Below are 25,815 nucleotides of genomic sequence, written 5' to 3' on the forward strand. Positions count from 1 at the left end.
ACTACTTCTTTTCTGTTAGTTGAATAACCATTAGTAAAGTTAACATATAATTTACTAAGACATTTGAGCAAAATAATTTCCGAAACGACTGACTATTCGACACAGAAACACAAAATTAATGCTTCAACAATTAATTATGTAGCGTCCAAGTGAACATACAAAATGTATTTTATTTCACGAGCCAAGATCAAAGCCGACGTTCAATAAAATATCGTTTCTCGGTTTAAATATAGGGTTCTTTAACGTGATTTCATTATATAGAACTTGCTCTTGAGACAGCTTGAGTTCGACTTCGGTCACATTTTGAGTCAGGGCCGGATTTGGTGAAATTAAATTAATGTAAACCCGCCACCGTTTGTTGGCAGCGGCGTCCGGGTCAGATCATAGATATCACAAAATAAGTATTTAAATGGTGAATCAATTAATGTAAAAACTACACCTGGAGCTAAATTATAACCGAATTCAAAGAACTTTAAAAAAAACATTTCTTATTCTTATTTTTATTAAAATCATAAACAACACAACGAAACTTTTAAATGTGTAAGTATATTGAAATCATTCACAAAACGATCACACATCATTCTTAACCTTAATAATTTCATTATACCTTAACAGTATTGCAAAATTTTGTTAAATAAATAAATATACTGTTATTTTAACTTACGTGGCTCAATGTTAATCTATACTTAAAGGAAGCACAGGAAACTAAGCATTTTAAATTTAAATATTTCTATTCGATTAACGTACAGATTACTATTTGCGTAAACAAAAAGATTACGTTACGTTCGAATCAATACGATACCTAATCGGAATTCGTTGCCGGCTGACATCCGAGTTTGCAAGTCTGTTTCCGTTTTTAAATACAAGGTCAAACAATTTTATCTATCATCAACCGAATGATCATGGTTCTATACTCTTCGCATATACGAGTGTTACTGTGTTACTTATGATATTTGCTATGTGTATGTGCTATAATTCTCATGTTGTATTTGTTATTTTAGTTATGTGTTCTACACACACTTATCACTTTTTATTATTATTCTCATTATCCTCTCGCAGGTCTGCTGGAAGAGATTTCTCAAAGAAATAAGCAGTGCCTTTGTACATAATTTTCCTATTACTCTGTACTGTGTCTTGTTTTCTGTGTGTACATAAATAAATAAATAAATAAATAAATAAATAAAATAATCTTAAGATACCTTAAATTACTGGTGGTAGAACCTCTTGTGAGTCCGCGCGGGTAGGTACCACCGCCCTGCCTATTCCTGCCGTGAAGCAATGCGTTTCGGTTTGAAGGGTGGGGCAGCCGTTGTAACTATACCTACTGAGACCTAAGAACTCGTATCTCAAGGCGGGTGGCGCATTTACGTTGTAGATGTCTATGGGCTCCAGTTACCGCTTAAAAACCAGGTGGGCTGTGAGCTCGTCCACGTAACTAAGCAATAAAAAAAATACATAAATTACACTGTAATAAATAAAAATAAAAATTCGCTGCCAGAATTTTCCTGAATGCGTGTCTTTTTACAGCACTAATACCTAATTGTACTCGAAGCTCGACCGCAAACGGCACGAACGAAGCAAGATTTGCGGTTTCCGTTGCGACTACAACAAAATGTCACTATACTTCTTTAAACCTACCACTTACTTTAAAACTACCAAAATTCTCCAATTATTACCAAGAACAAGATCTGGCTGTATGGGCTAAAGTCCTTTGCCTTTCCCATTAGGGATAAATTAATATCATCTATTTATTCCACTTACGAAGTCCCATGAGACAGATGTTATTATTATATTATTGTGTGTATGTGTGTGTGTGTGTGAATTAATTGTACAATAATTTATATTGATTGTGTAATTTTTAAATGATATTTACGACAATGAAAAAGAAATGATTATTATTTCAAGTTATGCGAAACGTGAAGGGTTACGTTCTAAGAAATGTCATAAAAGGAGTTTGTAATTGGAATAGAATATAGCAATGCTTTAATATCGAGCTAAAACTTTTCTTGTAGCCACTTTCAAGTAACACATCTATATCAGAGAGCGCGGTTCGCGGTAATTATCGTTTTTTCATTGAAAATTGTAGACAAACTAACAAATGAGTCGTCTATTATCAAAGGTGGCAATCTGTGCATTTGGACAAAAAAAATTTATTGATATGTCAATACAGATTTATTTGAATATAATCGTCTCCTTCAAAGAATACGGTTCAAAACCTGCATTAAATAAAGGTTAATAGTTAACCTGTTATTTATCTAAGATGTCGTTCCGAAGAGTTTTGTGACTGCCAATGGAATACAAAGTCAATAATTTGTTTTTCTGATTTACCAATCATTGTCCAAAAGTCAGATTGCCGCCTTTGATAATAGTCGACTCAAATAAACTGTCAAAATTAGCCATATATTGTTTTGTTGAGTCACGCTCGAAGGAACGAAGATAAAATATAAATAAAATTTGTACATCTCTTAATCTTTCAAAAATCATTTCGCAGTAATGTTTTTTTTTTTCATGAATTATTAAGCTCTTGTAAAACTAGTATCTAGTAATGATTAAATACGTAATTTGTTTTAATCAGCCGCGTCCCACCGAAATACTTGCAGCAAAAAACTGTATAAAGTTTCAATTCAACTTAACAAACAAACAAACTAAGTCACCGGAATTTCTTTCACAGATTAAGGAAGATATAAAAAATTATAGAATGAATTTAACTAGTTTTGAAATTAAAGATAGGTTAGGGCATACGAATGAAGGGGAGACGGTAGGGCCCTAAAGCTCCTTGGGCTCGCGGTCTGCTACAAAATCAGCAGATCGTCAAGTCCCACATACCCCGCGCGCCCCCTGGTATAATTGAATGGATGAACGAGTTCACAGCCCACCCAGTGTCAAGTTTTTACCGGAGCCCTTAGACCACCTCCACCTATGAATATCGTCATCTATCCGTCTCCGTGTCTCCGGCTTGTGATGTTACGTATAAATAAGAAGAAAACAACATCCGAACATTAAAATTTGGCTCTCGTCCAAAACTGTAAGTTTATAATAAACGCTAATACGGCGCTAGTAAAATCGTAATAATTATTAGCGCCCGGTCGTCTTGAACGTGTTTGAAGTGTAGCAATTTGAAACACGCACACATGCAGTTCGCGTATGTACCTCCATACGTGTTACAATGTAATAAATACGCCTTAAAAGACCATTCAGAGTTACGGCTGCATTACAACTCGGGTAGTTTCTCGAAGCGACGAGAATATTTTTTTTTTTTTATGATTGAAAGTTTACTGGTGGCCCGAAGGCCTTTCCAGTTTCACCAGGACAGGTGGGCGAGCAAAGGCTCAGCCAAGAGGGGTGGGATTTGCTAACAACTGCCCGAGCGCCTCCGAAGGAGACCTAACAACTCAAGAGCAATTGTTTCGCGAATGAATCTACTACCGGATCGGAATCACGACCCGCTGAGAAGATCCGGCGAGAAACTCAGCGGGCTGATGCATGGGTTAGGTTGCACGTCGACCTCTTTGTCGAGTTCGACGAGTACGGTTACCGGGGTCCCTAAGCCTGCCCCTAGTATTAGAGCTGAAGGCATCTAATGCAAAGGTTATTGGATCTGATGGATCCGTAAGGACGTGTCTAGGGCGTCGACGGTGACTGGCTCCTGCATGATCAGGATTCGGGGAGTAGTCAGCGGCGGCAACGATAAGGCGATTATCATGACGCATAGCCTTATCGAAGTATCGTTCCGACGCTGACTTCATGTATTTCCGAATTGATTCGAGGCCCAGGTCGTCGTGTAGGTCAACGTTCCTCACGAACCACGGAGCCCCGACAGCTAACCTGCAAAAGCGGGATTGTAGGGATTGGAGGGTGTCTATGTGTGTGCGGGCCGCGTGAGCGAACACCACACTCGCGTAAGTCATGACGGGCCTTATGCAAGTTTTGTAAAGTGTCACCTTGTTCCGAAGGGACATTTTACTCCGCTTACAGATCATGGGGTAGAGTCTACCGAGAATAAACGCGGCACGGTCACGGACTGATTTTATATGCGGGCGGAATGTCATCGATGCATCCAGGGTAACGCCCAGGTACTTGACCTTCCTGGCCCAGGGTATGGGTTGTCTAAAGAGAGTAATCGGGGGTGTGAGATTCCTCCTCCTAATCCGGGAGGAAATCCGTGTGGAGCTTCCCCTCTGAAATAGCACCGCAGTACTTTTCGCTGGGTTGATGTCTATGCGCCATTTTCGGAACCACTGTCCTAGGGCTAGGGCTGCGCTCTGAAGCTTCTTCGCGATTAGGGACTTATTTCTACTAGAATAGTAAACAGTCGTGTCGTCGGCGAATAAAGCTAAATGGGTCGGCGGCGACCGGGGAATATCGTTGACGAATAAGCTAAATAGGAGGGGTGAGAGGACAGAGCCTTGCGGGACTCCAGCTGTGAGAGGTCGTGGGGAGGAGCGGGTTCCCTCGACTCGATATCGAAAAGAGCGGTTCGACAAGAAGTCCCGTATGATGAGCACGAGACTATCCGGCACGCCCATGTTGAATAGTTTGAAAATCAAACCATTGTGCCAGACTTTGTCGAACGCTTTTGCGACGTCGAAGAAGAGAGCTCCCGTGTATAACGGTTTTGGTCGATTAAGCCCCACAAGAATGTGCTCCGTGAGGCGGTGCACCTGTTGAACGCATGAGTGATTTGTACGGAATCCGAATTGTTCATCGATAAGAATGCCCTTGGATGAGACGAAGTCTCTGAGGCGTTTGTAGAGCAGACGCTCATACAGTTTGCCTAGAGACATGAGGAGGCTAATCGGGCGGTAGCTCGTCGGATGATTTTTTGGTTTACCGGGTTTATGTATGCCGATAACGTCCGCTTCTTTCCACACCGCGGGAAAGATACAGTTCGCCATAGCGGCATTGAAAATAGATGCCAACATCACGATGAGTTGGACGGGTAGAAGTTTAATAACGCGGTTGGATATACCGTCTGAACCGGGAGCCTTGCGAGGACGTAGGTCTTTGATCAAGTCTTTAACTTCCATCGGGGTGACGGGTGGTAACGCATCAGAGGGTGGCAAGGAGGCTCTGCGTTCTACCTCACTGTCTACTAATTCTACATGAACAGGGTCCACGGATTGAGTGCTGGGCGTGCACTGGGTTTGCAATGTATCGGCCAGCAGCTCTGCTTTTTCGTCATCATCGAACGCCGCGAGTCGGCCTGAGGGGCCTACGAGGGGGGGCATAGTTACTACCGTATCCGATTTGAGAGTACGAGCTAAGCGGTAGTAAGACCTTTGAGAGGGCGCGAGTCCTTCTAAGAAATCAGACCATCTGGCATCTCGGACTTCGGTGATGCGAGACTTTACGTCGCGTTGTAGGGCACGCATTCGAATACGATTTTCCGCGGTAGGATACCTATCGTACGCACGGATCGAGGCGTTCTTAGCTCTAAGGAGTTCCCTAATATCGTCGGGCAATTTGAAGCGGTGAAGGAAGTCCTCCGCTACAACTTGCTTCGATGACCTATCTAATGTCGAGGTGATGTGTGACGTTACGATGTCTATGGCTTCAGCGGTATCCTGAGGAGACGGGATAGAGTCCGGACTAAACGGAAGCGATGGTGGATCAGATTCAGCCAGACTGATGCCCAGCGTGTGCCAATCCACCACAGTCCTCGTGACGGGAACGGAATCGGGAGCGCGACCGAGCTTCATAACGACGGGACGGTGGTCTGAATCTAACTCTGAAACTACTTCGATCGAGTGTAAGCGCAGAGTTACGTTTTTTAATAACGCTATGTCGAGTATATCCGGGCGATGCGCGATATTTAGCGGGTAGTGAGTCGGGGTTAGCGGAGCGACGATATCGAAGGCGAGATCATCGACTAACGCGTCAAGCCGCCTGCCATTCGGGGTTGTGGTGTGTGAGTTCCACCTGATGTGTTTACAATTTAGGTCGCCCGCCAGAATGACAGAGCTCCCCATACCGAGCAGCGCCTCGATATCACTGCTTAGAACGATCTTATCCGGTGGAAGATAAACGGACGCGATAACGATCGGCGCGTGTCCCGTCAGTGAGATTCGGCACACTGATGCTTCGATATTAGCGAGCGCGGGAGGATCGAGCGGGCGACGAGAATATCTTAAGCCGTATTCTCGCAGAGGGTCATTACGCGGTCGGTCACTAGAAAGGTGAGCACTAAAGTCGCAACTAGCGCTCGATTGATTCTATATTCTGTCGTAGGGCGAACAGAGGCAGCAGTGTGAACCTTTCTTAATACTAATAAGTTTTTTTTATGATTGAAAGATTAGTGGTGACCTTTCCAGTTTCACCAGGACAGGTGGGCGAGCAAAGGCTGAGCCAGGAGGGGTGGGACTTGCTAACAGCTGCCCGAGCGCTTCCGAAGAAGACCTAACAACTCAAAAGCAGTTGATTCGAGAATGAATCTACCACCGGATCGGAATCGTACTTAATACTCTAAAGCCTTGATCGTGTTGACGTAAATAAAGATTTGCAAGGAACCGAATCGATTACGACCCACTATTACTAGATGGCGCCACCAATCGCATTGGTATCAAAAATCTTCAAATTAACTCCTCAGTTAACATGGGTAATGAAAAGAAAACCTCGCATGACATATTCGTATATAATAAACTCCTCATTCGTTTCAGACAATTTATAATGTGCAAATGAGTCTTTTTACATTAAGAAAGCTTTATTTTCTATCTTTGATACGGTTTCGGACGAAAATGACAAACAATATGAGAGATTTTCACTGAAATATTACTATATTTTCGGCTAGTATCCGAAGCTACTGGCGGTGTAGTATATTTATTACTGAAGCTTTCCACTAACTGCTATTATATTTCAGTTAGTCAAATTAAATAAGTCAAGAATAATTAAGATCAGCCACTTAGAATGTCATGTCAGAACACGAAGTCGCTATTGATTTCAGAAAGACATTTTTGTGTAGAGCAGGTGAAATAATTCTATAAGTTTTTTTTAAATGATTATACGTGAAAAAATGCAAAGGAAATGTTTTGAAAGCGCAATACTTAATTAAAAGTGTGATAACGAGCGCTCATAGTTAGCAATCTGTACATTAATAATTGTACCAGTGACGGCTAAAACGCTAATCCAACGAAAACCGATAAATAAACAAGATAAAAATCATACAACATAAACCAAAGCAAAAATAATGTAACATAAGAAACACTACATTAAGTGATAGTTTATCGAAACATATATTTTAGTATCTAAGTAGTCGTTTCTAAAAATATTTTTTAATACATTTGGGGTATGAGGCAGACGTAAATATAACGCGAATGGATCTAATATCCCTTGAGAGCGTATTAATCTTAACCCGAAACCGCGAATCGAAGTTCAGCTTATACTAGACTTGGCTGGTCCGATCGAGGGGTCATTCTTTTTACGCGCTCTAGCCACTTTAGATCAGTACCTATTTAATTTAATTTGTCAACAGATGTTTTTTTGTTTATTAACTATAATATCAATATCTTTATTCGGAAATAGAGTTTTTTTTTTTCAAAATGCCGATAAACAATCAAATGAATATTTTTATTTTCACTCTTATCCAACATTATGTGAGATCGGCGTAGTATGTTCTCTTATCATGCTGAATAGGGGTTTGGCATGAGTTTTACAACTGACCACCTCATTGACATCAACCCTCCTTAGAAATGCTATCGTTGGTATAAAAAGGTTGTCAGAAAATGTTTCTTAGTCGTCTTTTACAACACCCACGAGCGGTTCGGCCAATCCTAAGCCGCAAACCGCACGGCAATGAGATATTGTAATACATAAACGAATATAAATCTTAATTCTTCATTGATTATGGTCGAATTTCGTTCACCTGGCGAACATTTGTTAGTTTTTATTGAATATACTGTGGATATCACACTGTATATACATGACTACGTACCGAAAATCACTACTAGGTTTCATTAAGCCACGTTTAGATAAGCCTAAGAATCTAATAATACTTTAGAATGTTTGAGAAACGATTGTCCACATCACAACGTCGTTAGTTCGACGATAAGAGAAACATGTTACAGATCATTTACCTTTCCGACTAGTCAAGGAGGTAAATCGTTTTAAAATCCGTAGAAGGATTGCCCCAAATAGTTTAAGAGCTACTTGAATGGGCGGTACTCAGAGCAGGAGTTTTAGATTTCATATTTATTACGTCGAGCAGTAATGCATTTGGGTTTGAAGGGTGGGACAGCCCTTGTAACTATACTTAAGACCTTAGAACTTATATCTCAAGGTGGGTGGCGCATTTACGTTGTTAATGTCTATGGGCTCCAGTAATCACTTAATACCAGCTGGGCTGTGAGTCCATCCACTCATATAAGTATTAAAAAAAAAAAAAATCGTGGATGTTTCAAGGAAAGCGAAATTAGCGGAGATTGGACATAACGTTTCATCTATATATTAATACGTGAAGCAAAAACTCTGTATCCTTTTTTACGAAAATTGCGCGGACGGAGGAGTATGAAACTTGAATTAATACTTATGTCGTTTGTATGGAAAATTGAGAAATTTTCATTCATTTTAGAATTTTGTATTTTAAGAAAAACATACCAATCAGTTAAAGTTTTTTTAAGTTTTTTTCACAAGCCACTGAACCTTTTCATTTTATGTTACGTCTTTACACCCGTAATATTGTAGTTACTAATCGAATATTATAATTTAAATACTATTAATGCATTAATATCCAAACATTACTATACTGAGTAACTATACTGAGACCTTAGAACTTATATCTCAAGGTGGGTGGCGCATTTACGTTGTGGATGTCTATGGGCTCCAGTAACCACTTAACACCAGGTGGGCTGTGAGCTCGTCCACCCATATAAGCAATAAAAAAAAAAAAAAAAATTACCAAAATTCGTGATGAATGATCAAATCGATTTAGTCTCTTAGACTAAATCGATTTGAAACTTAGGCCTATGACTACTTTCAATTCGAAACGTTTTCTTTAGAACATTCCTGGGGGGTCTGGGACCCGGCGCGTCCGTCTCTGCGTCGCTAAGTAGACGCGGCGTCGCCGGCGAGCGAGTTTGTAACGCGAGAGCTCAGTATTCGGGTCACCCTGCCGTAACGTAACCCATGTATAAATACGATACGATACTAGACATATCCAGTTATTTCTACTTCATCGTGAATTATTAATAGTTTCGGACCTAAGCAAATCGGAGTTAGATTATTATTTTTAATAGAGAAACTTAAAGCGAAGCGAAACTTAATGCTCAAAGTCGGGAATAGCATCGTTTGACAACGACTATTCACTCATGAACGAATTTAATCTTTCTAATCCGAAAAACTTCAATAATCTTGACATTAACACAAAATAACGTGATTAAATAAAAATAAATGCATTCAATTTGCAGTTTTATGCTTGTTTTAGTCTAAATTTAAACAAATACAAAAACAATATGACACCCAGACGAACCAGGTTAATTCATTGAGGAAACCCTAGCGCGTCACGAGTGTATTTGTAAATAGCAGGAAAACAATAATATAGAAATTAATACGACAATGCAAATACAAAATACGCAAATATTTATATTATATAATATGTTATATTATAATATAATGGGAAGTTGGAAGAACAAAATGACGTATTATAACAGCAAATGTACTGATTTACGTAATATGATTTTTGAGGAAGATGTTTGGTTGTTTGGTTGTAATATTAATTGTAATTGTAAACAAGTGGTAGTAGTAATGCAATGAATTGGATATACAACGATTTTATTACCGTTTCATTCGCTTAAAAACGAATTTGTAAAATTAATTTTGCGGCTTTTTTTGACAATATCGTTCATTGACTCCAGGGCGAAGCGTTCGGACGTGTTTATCTAATTGAGTATAATTGTTGTTAACTGTACAGGGTAAGTTTCTAGAAGATCAATCGGCTTAGACTATTAGCTTAGACTTAGACTTAGGTAACTAATGTGAAAGTAATTGTAATGGAATCGCATATTATATTAAATTTATATAAGAGTTTTTTTTTTTTTGACTACGATTCAAATCGTAATAACGAGATAAAACAATTATGAATTTTTAGATATTTTAATGGTATGCTTTGAAACTCTGAAATTTTCGAGCTAAGCATTTTGGGCATGACGTGGAAGGAGCTAAAACAGACTGTCCAAGACCGATATAAATGGGAAGATTTGGTTCGAGCCCTACATCTCAGCAGCGGGTAATAGAAAATAAACAAGAAGAAAGTCTTTCGGAAGAGGTTCGAAAAGATTAATCACCAGATTAGTCGTAAGAAAGACAATTCTTTGAAAGGTAATAAAAATGGGTATTTAGATGAATCTATTTGTAATGATTGTGAGTTCGCGCGGGTAGGTACCACCACTCTGCCTGTTTCTGCCGTGAACAAGTAATGCGTTTCGGTTTGAAGGGTGGGGTAGCCGTTGTAACTATACTAAGACCTTAGAACTAATATCTCAAGGTGGGTGGGTGGTGCATTTACGTCGTAGAAGTCTAACCAGTAACCATTTAACACCAGGTGGGCTGTGAGCTCGTCCACCCAACTAAGCAATAAAAAAAGATATATTTAAAAATAAAATCGAAACAGCACTTTTTTGAATAAAAATTTTTTTTTAAGCCACCTTGAAGAAACTATTACGGCGTAATACGATGTAAATATACTAAAACTTATATAAATCCTTAATATCAATTCAAATATTGTTTTAAGATTCGTATAATGTTTGTTTGATGTTCAAAACGTATCAGACTATTCACTTTTTAGTTTATTTAAAATTTATACGACCCTGACTGTGTTTTTTTAATTTATATATCAGATTCAAACAACACAATGATGTTTCGTAATTTTGTACGTAGATAAAAAGTAAGTAGATACATACAGTTTTGGGAAACGAAGCGTTTGTCTTAAACCATAATATCTCTTTTAAATTCAGATGTGACACAAGAAAATTAGACTATGCTTGTCAAGGAAACTGACTGATGAAACATTTATGCGTGTGACCAAATATTTCAGACATATTTGTATATAATACAATGATCAACGATTTCCTTAAAAAATATAACTGGCACACTCTTTTCGATTTAAATAAAGTGCTGTTAAAATTCTTATTGGTGACAGAAGGTCTTATTTGCCCCATAGAAACTTTTCAGGTTAAAGAAAATACAGTCTAATTGGTTATTTATTAAGAGACAAGGCTACACCGCCCTGCTTTCATAGGTTTCTTTCGTATCAGTATCCTTCTCTTATCTACCACGTTTTCTTTACTTAAGTACTGACAGGATTTGCTCCATGTCAGTACAGTTAGACTAGCTAACATCTCCAGTGATAGCTGTGAGCACGCACGGATAGTTACCACAGTCTCTTATAGTCTACCGCGAAGTCAATATGCGTTCCATGTTTCAGTATAGGTTGTCACCAGCTTTTGCCCTCGACTCTGTCCGCGTGGAATAATTACTTTGGCATAACGCTAAATTTTACCCCCCACTTCATTTACGTAGAAAGTGAAAATATTTTGAAACATCATTTATTGGTGCTCCACTGTTATTGGTCTTACCGTGATGCTATATAACCTATAGCCTTCCTCAATAAATGAGCTATCTAACACTGAAAGAATTTTTCAAATCGGACCAGTAGTCCCTGAGATTAGCGCGTTCAAACAAACAAACTCTTCAGCTTTATAATATTAAGTATAGATATCCACGTTGGTACGTTTATCGGCTCCAGCCTTATCGCCTTGACCTTAATTTCTTCTCCCAAGCTAAGAAAATTAAGATATAAACATAACCGAATTCTAGAGCTCTATAATTTAAAATTTAAAATTAAATTTAAAAAAAAAGGTCTAATCGTTTAAATATAAAATTTTCAGATAGAAATTCAACGAAGCTATAAGAAGGAATTAGATTGCAAGGAATTAAAAACGTTTTTTGATGTAATAAATTAATGATAGAATTCAAAAAAAAGGCTACGAAAAAACTATGATACATTTATTGTTAAAATGCAAGTATGTGTTTGTAGAGTTGTTGTATTTTTTACTCGGCGCGTGTGTGCGTGGATCGAGTTTCGTTTGTGTACGTGACTGCGGTAGACACAATGGCATCGCATCGTTCGTATGCGCTAAGGGCTCATTCATACTTGTTTAGTTAGTTTTCACATTGTTTTTTTTTATTTTTTTTCCCCTTCTAATCCGCTGCTAGCGTGAGGGGCTATTATAGCTACACCTAGGTGTAGCTATAATAGCTAGGAGGTGAGCTCACGGGCTCAACCTGAGAGAATTTGCTAACACTAGCCCTAGTAAGAGCAGTGCTCCGAAGAATCTACCTTCGGATCGGAATTGCGACCCACTGAGAAGATCCCCCGCGAGCTCACCTACTAGTTAAGGTGACGTTGAAATATCAAGGCTATCAGCTTAGGTAGGAATAAAAAAGGTACGAGGTAAATGCCGTCACCCACCCTAAGATATGGGCTCTAAGTTTTCGTTCTGAAGTAAAGGTTGACCCACCCTTCGAACTGGAACACATTACTGCTTCGAGGTGGCAGAAATGGGCTAAATGATGGTATTTACCCGTGCGCCCGTGCGAGCTCACAAGAGGCTTTTTTTTTATTGCTTAGATGGGTGGACGAGCTCACAACCCACCTTGTGATAAGTGGTTACTGGAGCCCATAGACATCTACAATGTAAATGCTCCACCCACCTTGAGATATAAGTTCTATGATCTCAGTATATTTACAACGGCTGCCCTACCCTTCAGACTGAAACGCATTACTACTTCACGGCAGAAATAGGCAGAGCGGTGGTACCTACCCGCGCGGACTCACAAGAGGTCCTACCACCAGTAATAATTTCAAAGCGAACTCTTCGAATTGTGTTCGATTCAATATTTATACCTAAAATTATTATGTACTTGCGTCACGGAAGGCTAACTAAGTAGGTTTCACACAATTATAACTACTTTTACAGTTTAGTGTTGTCGTTTTTATTTATAGTGTACTAGCTGACCCGGCAGACTTCGTATTGCCTCAATCGATAAATAAAATACCTAAACTTTTGTATAAACTACACATCAAAGTTCCTTTCATATCAAAGGAAAAACAAAATTGTTTTCATTTAATTCCGAGTATTTATCTACCTTTTAAACCTTCTCTGGACTTCCACAAATAATTTAAGACCAAAATTAGCCAAATCGGTCCAGCCGTTCTCGAGTTTTAGCGAGACTAACGAACAGCAATTCATTTTTATATATTTATAGATTAGTTCCGATGTTTCGAATACTTTATTTATTTATTTATAACTTCTTATACTAGAAAGTATAAAGGCGGACTTAATGCCATAGGCATTCTCTAACAGTCTACCTTTGGGGAGTGCAGAGATGAAGCTTGGTAGGTGTAGTGTGAAGGTGATATTACTTAAACATATATTATGTGTATATATAACATACATAATACATAGTACTTAAATAAATACATATACATAAATATATACATATAAAAACATATATAAACAAATATTATCAATTAGATGACTCTGCTAACTCTCTGAGAAACAGTTCTCGAACCTTCGTCTTAAACGCTTCACGTGTAGTGAAGTTTACAGTTTTCGTGGTCACGGACTACTAATTGTATAGTTATACACTATTTTAACATTTTAATTTCTCAATATATAGCACAATATTCAAACGATAAGAGACAGCTGTAATAAAAAAAATGCGAGATTAAACCGTAAATAAGTACCTTAAATTATTCTTCAATTACGTTTATAACTCTTGAAAACCCCTTACAAAATTACTTAGCCAACATTGATTGAATGATATGGAAATCGATTTAAATTAATGTATCCTTATAAAATATTGTGCAAACTCTAGTATTAAAAGTTACGTAGAGAATGTGTATCAAGATTTTATGTTTTAGTGATCAAATCTGTTGCTGACAAGTTATTAATTTGATTCAAGGAAATCTACCTAAGATATACAGATTATAATCGTTGATATTGCCTTTCACTGCGCTTTAAGGTTTCTGTGCGTTTTTAATCGATGGATTTAAATAATTTTTTGAGCTGAATTAACAACTTAAACAAGACGTGACGCTGGATTGGAAAGAAATCGATTTTCTGAATGTCTATTATTTAATATCTATATATTTATTAGATAGATGAGTGGACGAGCTCACAGCCCACCTGGTGTTCAGTGGTTACTGGAGCCCATAGACATTCACAACTTAAATGCGCCACCCACCTTGAGATACAAGTTCTAAGGTCTCAAGTATAGTTACAACGGCTGCTTCACCCTTCAAACCGAAACGCTTTACTGCTTCACGGCAGAAATAACCAGGGTGGTGGTACCCACCCGTGCGGACTCACAAGAGGTCCTACCACCAGTAATTACGCAAATTATAATTTTGCGGGTTAATTATACTGTCAAAGATTATTCATATTTTAATTCTATCGTCCGATTCCGTTCCAAGTTAGTTGGACCTCTGTTTTACACTGAGCAATGTATTTGTTTACGAACTCATTCAATGTGGAATTTTTTACTTCTGAATCTTTTTTTTACGGAACGCATACAGTTTATATTATGGTAATTGAGAAACTTGCCGGATAATAAATATTTTGTACTCAACAAATAGCGCGTATTAATTTCTTGTTTGACATTTTTAAGGTTGTTTGTAATCTACTTATCGATCTACAACTGCGTTGTTTTTACGCATCGGAACTTATATTTGTTTCTCAGATCGATTTATTTAATAACTAGCTGACCCCGCATACTTCGTAGTGCCTTAATCTATAAATAAAAGACCTAAACTATTGTATAAAATAAACTTAAAACAAACAAAAGGAATCCGTCCGACGGGGGACCCATCAAACAAAATTATTATTTTCATTTAATTCCGATCATTTTGATATTTATCTACCTTTTAAACCTTCTCTGGACTTCAATTCAAGACCAAAATTAGCCAAATCAGTCCAGCCGTTCTCGAGTTTTAGCGGGACTAACGAACAGCAAATCATTTTTATATGTATAGATTTTAGCGTAATATAAGCATCGGAGAAGAGTGAGAACAGAAGAGAAGAGTGTAACAGTAAGTTGTATAAGAATATTAAAACAAAAAAATGTGTGCGTGTACTAGTGTACACACGTAAGAAGTGAAACTTATTTATGGCCTTATTTTTCGAAAAATGATCTACATGCAACTTTCTAGAAATTGGTTAAATAAAGTTAAATTAGATAAAGTTTAAACAAAAGGATTTTATTATCATAGACATGAATACAAAAAAGTTAAATTAGATAAAGTTTAAACAAAAGGATTTTATTATCATAGACATGAATACAAAACAGATGGCGCGTAACGGAAAAATGTGACGCGTAACCGAAAAATGTGACGGTAAATTTTTTTCCAACGCCGATAAGGAAGTTTCACTTCAAAAACATATTATCGTGAAGTCTCATAATATGAATTGTGGAGAATTTTTATTTTTAACGAACTTCCAAAGATGACATTGAAAAGACTAAATCTTATAGTTTTGCAGTCGTGTTTGTCAACAAGCTGTTTATATTTTGTTTGTATTTTCTCTTTATAAAGTTTTTTTTTACTACGTTTTATTGCCAAAATGATGTCGTAAATATATTTAGTCGTAAAGAATTTAACGGCACTGCGACCTATGTGTATGTATTTTATTATCACTGTCACATAACCTTGTCATTTCCTTTTGCATTTCTTTTTACATCTAATTTTGGAATTTATCCAGAGACGATATAATTTTGGGAGTCAGAAAACGTCATAGTAGTCAGAATTTCGGCAGTTCTTTTTATTTTAAACTAGCTGACCCGGCAGACTTCGTAGTGCTTCAATCGATAAACAAAAGACCTAAACTTTTGTATAAAATAAACTTAAAACAAACAAAAGGAATCCGTCCGACGGGGGACACATCAAAGGAAAAACAAAACTGTATTTTTTATTTAATTCCCAGCATTTTTATATTTATCCACCTTTTAAACTTTCTCTGGACTTCCGCAAATAATTCAAGACCAAAATTAGCCAAATCGGTCGAGCCGTTCTCGAGTTTAAGCGAGAACAACGAACAGCAATTCATTTTTATATATGAGTTGTCTATTATCAAAGGTGGCAATCTGTGCATTTGGACAAAAAAAAATTATTGATATGTCAATACAGATTGATTTGAATATAATCGTCTCCTTCAAAGAATACTGTTCAAAACCTGCATTAAATAAAGGTTAATAGTTAACCTGTTATTTATCTAAGATGTCGTTCCGAAGAGTTTTGTGACTGCCAATGGAATACAAAGTCAATAACTCGTTTTTCTGATTTACCAATCATTGTCCAAAAGTCAGATTGCCGGCTTTGATAATAGTCGACTCATATATAGATAAAGGCTAGTGTTGTCACGGAGGCTTTTCCAGTTTTACTAGGACAGAGAGTTATTAGCTTATGGGCGAGGCGGTAAGATGACTTTACAATAAACGCGTGACCGTCAAATGAACGAAACGAAATGAAAATGAGTTACAGCGGTGGCCCGCACGCATCAACGGCGCTACAAACTTGGCCAGCTACTTTTACCCCACTATAATGATGTTTCGCGGATGAGCGCGGCAAGAGACAGGCCGGCGACCGTAAAACCGGATCGACTCATCAGCCGGATTAATATACTGAACCGGTTCAACGGAGGATTACGATTCTCTCGGCTCCTGAGAAATGAGTACGTTGTTTGCTCGTTTTGTTTTATATTGATGACAAATAAGCCGTTTTTTTCTTCTTTTTATTGCCCTTGTAGGCAGACGAGCACACGGCCCACCTGATGGTGAGTGGTTACCGTCGCCCATGGATTTCAGCAAATGCCAGGGGCAGAGCCAAGCCGCTGCCTACCGTTTAATACTCTCCACAAGCCCCGTTTGAAGAAAGACATGTCATAGCGCTCGGGAAAAACCCGGGGGAGGGGGGTGGTCGTTCCATAGCCGGATGGTATGTGGCAAAAAAGACCTCTGGAAACGCACTGTGGATGACCGCAGTGGCTCCAGGCAGTACGGATGATTCTACTCCGAATGGATGAGCTCTACTCCGTATCATTGCTTCTATTAATAATTTCATGAAATTATAAGTATTTTTTAAGGTTCGAACTACAACATGAGATACTCATTTGACCGACTCAATGGTGCTGTAGTTATCAGCCCTGACTATTGCGCCGAAGCTCATGGGTTCGATTCCCACATCAGACAAACATTCGTGTGATAAACAGGTTTGCTTGGTTTTTGTCTGGATGTTTATTATCTGTATAGTATTTAAAAAAAACGTATATACATACGTTTAATGTGAAAATCCAGAAATTATGTTAGAACCGAATCGATTATAAATAAGAAAATCCCGAAATTATGTTAGAACAGAATCGATTATAAATAAGAAAATCCCGAAATTATGTCAGAACAGAATCGATTATAAATAAGAAAATTCCGAAATTATGTCAGAACAGAATCGATTATAAATAAGAAAATCCCGAAATTAAATTAGAATAGAATCGATTATGTACATATGTTTAATGAGAAAACCCCGAAATTATGTTAGAACAGAATCGATTATGTACATGCGCTTAATTTGAAAATCCCGAAATTATGATCGAATCCCGGAATCGATTACGTTCAATGTGGGTGGAACGCGTGCTCGCGTCTGTGACACTGCAACGCTGCACTTCCGCGTAATGGCGCGGTGTCGTTTTACAAAAATACCAACGACAATGAGAACTGAATACGTGTGAACGACGTACATTTGCTTGTATAGCTCGGCGTATTCGCTCCTAAATGTACGCGAGTGCACAGTCGCCATGAAAACGATTGTAACGAGCGTAAACTCCGCTGCATACCTTTTAGTACTAAGCGTGGATTGAGCTAGCTAGGTTTTTCGCTATTAAAGGTCAGAATAGCACACGGTCGATCCGGTGATCAGTGAGTACGGGATCTCATATAGATGAATAACGTCGCGCACTTCAAAATCTGAGATCGAAGTCAAGGGCTTGATTTTTTTTTTCCTACCTAAGCTGATAGCCTTGAGAGGCTATTTCAGCGTAACCGTGGCTAGTAGGTGAGCTCACGGGGCTCAAAAAGGGCTTGAAACTGCGATACTTTATGACAAATATTTTTTTGTATGGAAACTAGCGACATCTTGTAGTAGATGCCCCTAAACTTATATGCTGTTCAAGATAAGGCATTGAATTATTGTGTAACTAAACACGGAAAATAAAAAGAATATAATTCATACAAGTCCTCATTTTAAGTAGAAAATTTACAAAATCCTTTACTAAAAATAAAATATAGGATATGTAATATGTTAGTGCTATCTACAGGAGCAATGAGAAACTAATCGAAGCGAAGCCATCTAGTGGTCGAGGCCCGTTAACATTTTTGTTGAATGCTGGAGTTGCTTATCTATAACTAATTTATGTGTATTATCTGTGATGGAAGTTACAGTGTAAGGATTATTCAAAACGGTGATACCTATTCTCGAGGACTCACAATTATTACAACAAAATAATATTGATTGTATTGAGATTTCGCTAGACATTAGATTTCAAATCCGATGGTTTGTTAATCTTAATAACGTTTATATGAAGCAGCGTTGTATACTTTTCGAGACATCTCGAATGATTTCAATTTTTAATTCATTACTCAAGCGATTTATAGCTTCCTGAATTAGTGCTGAATGAACATAATAAAAAAGAAACCTTAATCTGTATGATATAAAGCATGTTTTCCGTTTTAATGTGCTGTTAATTGGACAAACGAGCAGATTTTAGAATGTATGAACGCGAAACTTGTAACGGTTTGAGGAAATGAGGCTTCATTTAAGCCAGACGTGTGTATTTAATTCGATCTTGTATAGAAATCACTTCTAAGATCCGTTAAATACATATTATGTTTAGTTAATTAATTTCCTTTGTGGTTTTCTTGGGGCTCGACCAGTAGATTATAATTTTCGGTACAGCTATTTCAGAAAATCTACAAATGGACATGCCGTGAGTGAGAATGATTTTGATGTTGCGTCTCTCTCTATCGTGAAGGAAGGGTGCGTTCCTGTTTGAAAAGGAAGATAGCCGTTGTATAAAACAATTGAGACTGACCCGGGTGTGCCCACTAAGTTTCTCGCCGGATCTTCTCAGTGGGTCGCGTTTCCGATCCGGTGGTAGATTCTGCGAAGCACTACTCTTGCTAGGGTCAGTGTTAGCAACACTCCGGCTTGAGCCCCGTGAGTTCACCTACACACGTTAGGATGAAGCTGAAATAGCCTCTAAAGGCTATTTTACTGGTGGTAGGACCTCTTGTGAGTCCGCACGGTACTACCACCCCGCCTATTTCTGCCGTGAAGCAGAAATGCGTTTCGGTTTGAAGGGTGGAGCAGCCGTTGTATCTAAACTGGAGACCTTAGAACTCATATCTCAAGGTGGGTGGCGCATTTACGCTGTAGATGTCTATGGGCTCCAGTAACCACTTAACACCAGGTGAGCTGTGAGCTCGTCCGCCCATCTAAGCAATAAAAAAAACAGCATAGGTAGGGAAAAAAAACCTGGGTGACGTCATTATGGTAGAGCAGCCCAACATTATAGTTGAAAATGAAAACATAAAATAAAAAACCTATTAGACTAAATTTAATGACAATTTTCATTTGAATAATTTTGAACACCTGCCGCGTAACATGACACCGTGACATTTTTAATTGAACGTTTTTAATGGATCAAGAATCGTCCGTCCGGATATCGGTATCCTAATTTATTTATAATTATCGACGTGAAAATTATATAGCACTGTCATGTTTTTTAATTTATCGACTTATTGATCTCCGAATTGTGGTCCGAGATCTCTACGACTCTCGCTTGTGTTGTAGAGCTGTCTAATAATCTTTACCTACTTAAAAAAGAACGAGGCTCTAGGTTCGAATGCGTGTTTTTTTAATTGACCTTACGTATGGGTCACCTAGACTACTGCGGGACCACTAGTATGTCTAAATACATATATAACATCAATCTCTAGTTCCCATAGGTTAAGGGAAGATGATTGTTAGTATTGTCCCAGATTATACTTATATTAAAGTAACTACGCTTTTTTTTATGCATATTTGCTTTTTATTAGACGATGCAATTCCTTCATCGTGGAATTCATTCGTGAATATGAGCTAAGTACGTACTTCATTACACAAAGTGATAAATGCCCACGGGATTCGAACACCGACATGCATAAATATTTTTTTTTTTTTTTTTTTTTATTGCTTAGATGGATGGACGAGCTCACAGCCCACCTGGTGTTAAGTGGTTACTGGAGCCCATAGACATCTACAACGTAAATGCGCCACCCACCTCGAGATATATAAGTTCTAAGATCTCAGGTATAGTTACAACGGCTACCGCACCCTTCGAACCGAAACGCATTACTGCTTCACGGCGGAAATAGGCGGGGTGGTGGTACCTACCCGTGCGGACTCCCAAGAGGTCCTACCACCAGTGATTACGCAAATAATAATTTTTGCGGGTTTGATTTTTATTACACGATGTTATTCCTTCACCGTGGAAGTCAATCGTGAACATTTGTTGAGTACGTATTTCATTAGAAAAATTGGTACCCGCCTGCGGGATTCGAACACCGGTGCATCGCTTCAACACGAATGCACCGGACGTCTTATAATGAAGTGATTTATTATCAACGGCCGTCTGGTGTAGTGGTAAGTGACATGGTCACTACACAAGGGGGTCGCGGGTTCGAATCCCGCCAAGGGAAGATATTTGTATGATAAATATAAATGTATTTTCCAGGGCTATGGATGTATATTAAATATATGTATGTGTATAATAAAACTCTTACATTTATATCCGTTGTCTGGTACCTGTAACACAAGTTCTTTACGAACTTATCACGGGACCAGTTAACGTGGCGTGATTGTTAGTAAATATTTATTTATTACGCCATTATATTTTCATCGACTGCTGTCATAACATAGCGTAATGTTAATAAATCAATTGATTATATGTGCATGCATATGTCTTATCTCTATGTCTCTATATATGCTTTTATTTTTTTATTTATTTTTATTGCTTAGATGGATGGACGAGCTCACAGCCCACCTGGTGTTAAGTGGTTACTGGAGCCCATAGACATCTACAACGTAAATGCGCCACCCACCTCGAGATATAAGTTATAAGGTCTCAGTATAGTTACAACGGCTACCCCACCCTTCGAACCGAAACGCATTACTGCTTCATGGCGGAAATAGGCGGGGTGGTAGTACCTACCCGTACGGACTCACAAGAGGTCCTACCACCAGTGAAATCCATACATAAATGTAGGATTGGTAAGAATGGAACGTGTGAAAACAGTATGGAGCGTTAAGATGTGAGAGAGAAAATGGTAAGAAAGGGAAAAGAGAATGACAGAGAAGGGGAAATTTTAACAAAGGAGATTTTAAAAAATACAAATAAAAGTGCAACAGTGGTGTAATCTTATTTTATGAGTCACAATTCCAATCCTAAATACATCCTAGGATTCTTTTTTTGCACGTCATAGACATACCTAAAGGCTTTTATCTCGTGTTCGTCGTTATGCGTTACGTTTTTTACTGGTGGTAGGACCTCTGGTGAGTCTGCATGGGCAGGTACCACCCCCTCGCCTATTTCGCCGTGAAGCAGTAATGCGTTTCGGTTTGAAGGGCGGGGCAGCCGTCGTAACTATACTGAGAACTTAGAACTTATATCTCAAGGTGGGTGGCGCATTTACGTTGTAGATGTCTATGGGCTCCAGTAACTACTTAACACCAGGTGGGCTCTGAGCTCGTCCACCCACCTAAGTAATAAAAAAAAGAAAACTCAGTCAACCGTGACTAGTCAAAAACGTCATGTAATACATATTAATTAGGATAAAATTTTCGTTGTCATTCTTATTAAAACAAAAACAAAAAAATCTTAGTAATATTTCGGTGAATTACTATGCTCATATCGATAATCTAATACAGTTCTTAGGTCGAAATGACGTCATTGGTGACCTTTTGATATATTTTTTTTGTTAAGTATTACTGTCTGATCCAAAAATAGTTCGTGGAAGAGAGCTGTGTTTCAAAAGATATTGTCTTCAAATTCAAATGCAAAATATCCAATCTGTTTTATGTTAAATTAAGGCCTTCCTGATGTGAACTGGTCAGCGAACCCTAGAGAAATTAAAACGTGAATGGGCCTCCCTTGAGACATGAGGTCGAAGCCTCAATTGCATAACGGCTGCTCCAACTTTTAAATATGAATTCATGACTTACACGATCTGAATAGGCAGGTGGTACCTACGCGTGCGACCACACATCACTGTAGATTACCAGTTAACATATATAATATAAAATTTTGCTCAACTGAGACATGCTAAAATATATCAATCATATCGAAGAATTAAATTTATTATAATGAAAAATAAATTTATTGAAAACATACATTCTTCATATAGAAGAATAACGTAAAAATCGTATCTCGTTGATGTCTTTTGTATTAGACGATATTTGACACCTTTCTCTACATTAATAAAATATCAATTATCAAGAGTTCGATTTAAGTGTGCTCTAGAATTTCACAGACTTTGAATTTGCGAATGCATTTTTAAATATTTCATTGAGACAGGACCTCAATTAATCGTTAACAGATGTTTTATTTAATAAGAAAGGGTAAGTGTGTAGCGCTATCTCTCTCGCACAGTTTCGTGACGCCATTAATCATTATATGCATATTTTACTCCTCGACAAGACCTCCCATTAGACTTAAAGTTTTCTAACTTAGTCATCCTTGAACCGGTTAATAGTTGGAAAAGTTTTGATACATTAAAAAACATTTTTCCTATTTATGACGTGAACTCGAAGTATGTATATGGTGCGTATATCCAAATATTCGTTTTTTGTTTTAAAAAATTTTTTTTTATTGAATTTATTAATAATAAAAATCAGTCGATAGCTTACACTTACACCTTACGATCCAATCTCACGTTTTTTGTCTATTGTATACTTTTACTGTCATTATTAATAGCATGTTTCATTTCCAGTGCTTGTTTGCCATGTCAGCGTAGCATTTTAAAGAGTCAAAACCTATACTTTTGAACAGCACTCTACTATTTGCTCTACTGCACACAATTCCAACTTCTAGTATTGGTCAACATTGAAGTTTACCAGTAAGTTTTGATGATATTAAATCTTCTTCATCTATGGCAAAATCTGATACTAAGTAGTCAAATTCTCGATCTTACTCCTTAACTCATAACGCGTTACTTCACAGCAGCAATAGACAAGATGGTAGAGCCTTCTCATGGCTCCTGAATACGACATATAAGAATTTGAGAATCCTGAGTTGATTGAAACGAATTTCAGGGAATTTAAGAGACGGAGGGGCAAGAATTGTGGTACCAACTAAAAAATTTTTTTTTTTTTTTATATACAAAACAAGTTGTATAGAGATGCCAACAGACTTGATCCTCATTTCTGGTAATCACTTAACAGCGACTGGACCGTGCTGCTTATTAGATAAGATATGTATCGATACAAAGATATATCAGTGTTTTCTTAGAAAAAAAAAGGTATTGATCGATTCACATTACTGATATGAGGATGCGTGTAACATAAGATGTATGGGAAGCTATTGAGTGACAGCGTATCCTTGGTCCGAATAAAATGTTTAATCTTTTAAATGTTTTTTTTTATATTTCAAAATTATGTAATAATAATAATTATTATTATTATTAAACATTTATTCCAAACATAAATTAGGTACCAAAAAATAAAAAAGATAACAAAAATAACGAGGCTTGGAAACGGTTACCGGCTCAGCAATGCCTAACAGTAACGAAACAATCGGTACTGCGGCGCTGATCTTCCGCCGGCACCTGCGGAGTGACGCGCACACCAGCATCAGACCGACCAATCCACAACAATGTAAAATATAAAATAAAAAAAAGAACAAGAATTAAAATAAAAATGTTATGAAAACATGTTCTGTGTTTTTTTAAAAATCTGCCCTTGCTTTACGTCGAAGCTCTGAAGCTCTATTCGCGATTAACACACGACTACTAGCGTTTTGTATACGAGAGCTTTCTTGGTCACTTAAGACAATAACAGTGTTTAATTATGGAGATCGCAGCCTAAAAAGGTTAAGTATTGGAAAGAAAATACAAGTTCAAAACTTTTAAAAAATGTAGACAGTACGAAACACGTCTGTCTATTCGTTTAAGAAATACCACTTGAGGGTGCGACTTAGAAAAACGTTCAAATAAAATGCACAGTGCGAGCGATGGACGTTGCTACGCTATTTAATAAGCTATGGCTATAGCTTACATTGACACTGAAGTTCACGTTCAAAGCGGTAATGCGTTTAGGTTCGAAGGGTGGGGCAGCCGTTGTACTGTAAAAACTGAGACCTTAGAACTTATATCTCAAGGTGTCTTACTTAACTTCAATACTTAACGTCAGGTGGACCGTGAGCTCGTCTACTCACCTAAGCAATAAAAAAAGGGACAAAATTTTATTTCAGAGTAATTGTCCTACCTCTTTTAAAAATTCCGGAATTTTCAATTATTACCTCTTATAGCGCCGTTGTATAACAATAAACATATTTTATACATATGTGTAATTTCAATTAGAAGTGTTTGGTTTAAATGTTAGATATTTAAATTAAATAAAATCAAATTCAAACAAATAAAAAGTTTAAATTCGAGAAAAACTACCTAATTTCTTCGTTAAATTTTTTTTTGGATTAAAACATATGAACATAATAAAAATTTGCTTTTATTTTAAAATATACAGAAAATTTTACGGTTAACTAACCGCTTGTGCTAACCCAATACTCAAATGTCGGAAATTATTTACCGAAAATTTAATAAACGCGCGATGAATCTATAAAATCAATTTTACTGATACTAAATAATTTTCAAGAGCAAATTTTCTTTTTGAATACCAATTATTTGATATCAAAATCATCAATGCTTCAGTGTTTTCATTAGACTTTCAAATAAAAACCTACTCTTTCAAGATAAAGCCTTCAAAAAGTTCAGCTGACGAAACTGTCAATTATACTTAAGTCATTTTTTATGAAGTCGCGGGAGATTGTCTCGAATTCAGGTTGTGTGTAATGAACAGTAAAACCTTACATTGTAAGCATTTATCCTTAAATCGTCTGAGAAATTGCTAAGATCGTCCATCGTTGTAATTAAAATTACCCTTGTCAGATTCACATAGATGTTCTAAAAATAAAATGCCTTTTCTAACTTAATTTTGATTTAATTTAATCTTGTTTTAGCTATTACTTTGAGCATATTCGTTTTCTATCAATATTTTGAGACGGCTTATCTCGTTAATCGTAAAAAAGTGAAAGCCGACATTGAGATGAAATTCCGATGAGATAACCGCGGAACGACTTATCACTTATCGGACTTATCAATCAATAACTTATCGTAGTAAATGATGTAACGATACATTCATAATTATAACGATCTTACTTTTTTGAGATATGACAAGTTTTTTTATTTCATTTTGACTCGTTAAATTTTCTTTTTCTTACATTTGTTTTTATTTTAATTCCATGACTGATTCGCCAATCGATAAAATTTATTTTCTAATTTAAGTAAAAATTCCAATAAGACATATGGTAGACGTCTTAAATTCAACCATTTAATTTTTATTATTATTAATTTAATTGAAACTATTACAACTCAGTGAACCGCCCAAATGGAACCAAACAAATAATTGAATTAAAAAAAAAATTACAACTTACAAAATGTAATAGCTTACGTTACATCGTACGACCA

General features: G+C 37.3%; 1 protein-coding gene across 6 annotated transcripts in view; it reads right to left on the reverse strand.

The window, feature by feature from the left end:
* ITP (ion-transport peptide) overlaps positions 1-25,815 on the reverse strand; it is a 92,634-nt gene that overhangs the window by 26,399 nt on the left and 40,420 nt on the right.

The sequence above is a fragment of the Bombyx mori genome, chromosome 19 (assembly GCF_030269925.1).
Source record: "Bombyx mori chromosome 19, ASM3026992v2".
NCBI classification, from domain to species: Eukaryota; Metazoa; Arthropoda; class Insecta; order Lepidoptera; family Bombycidae; genus Bombyx; species Bombyx mori.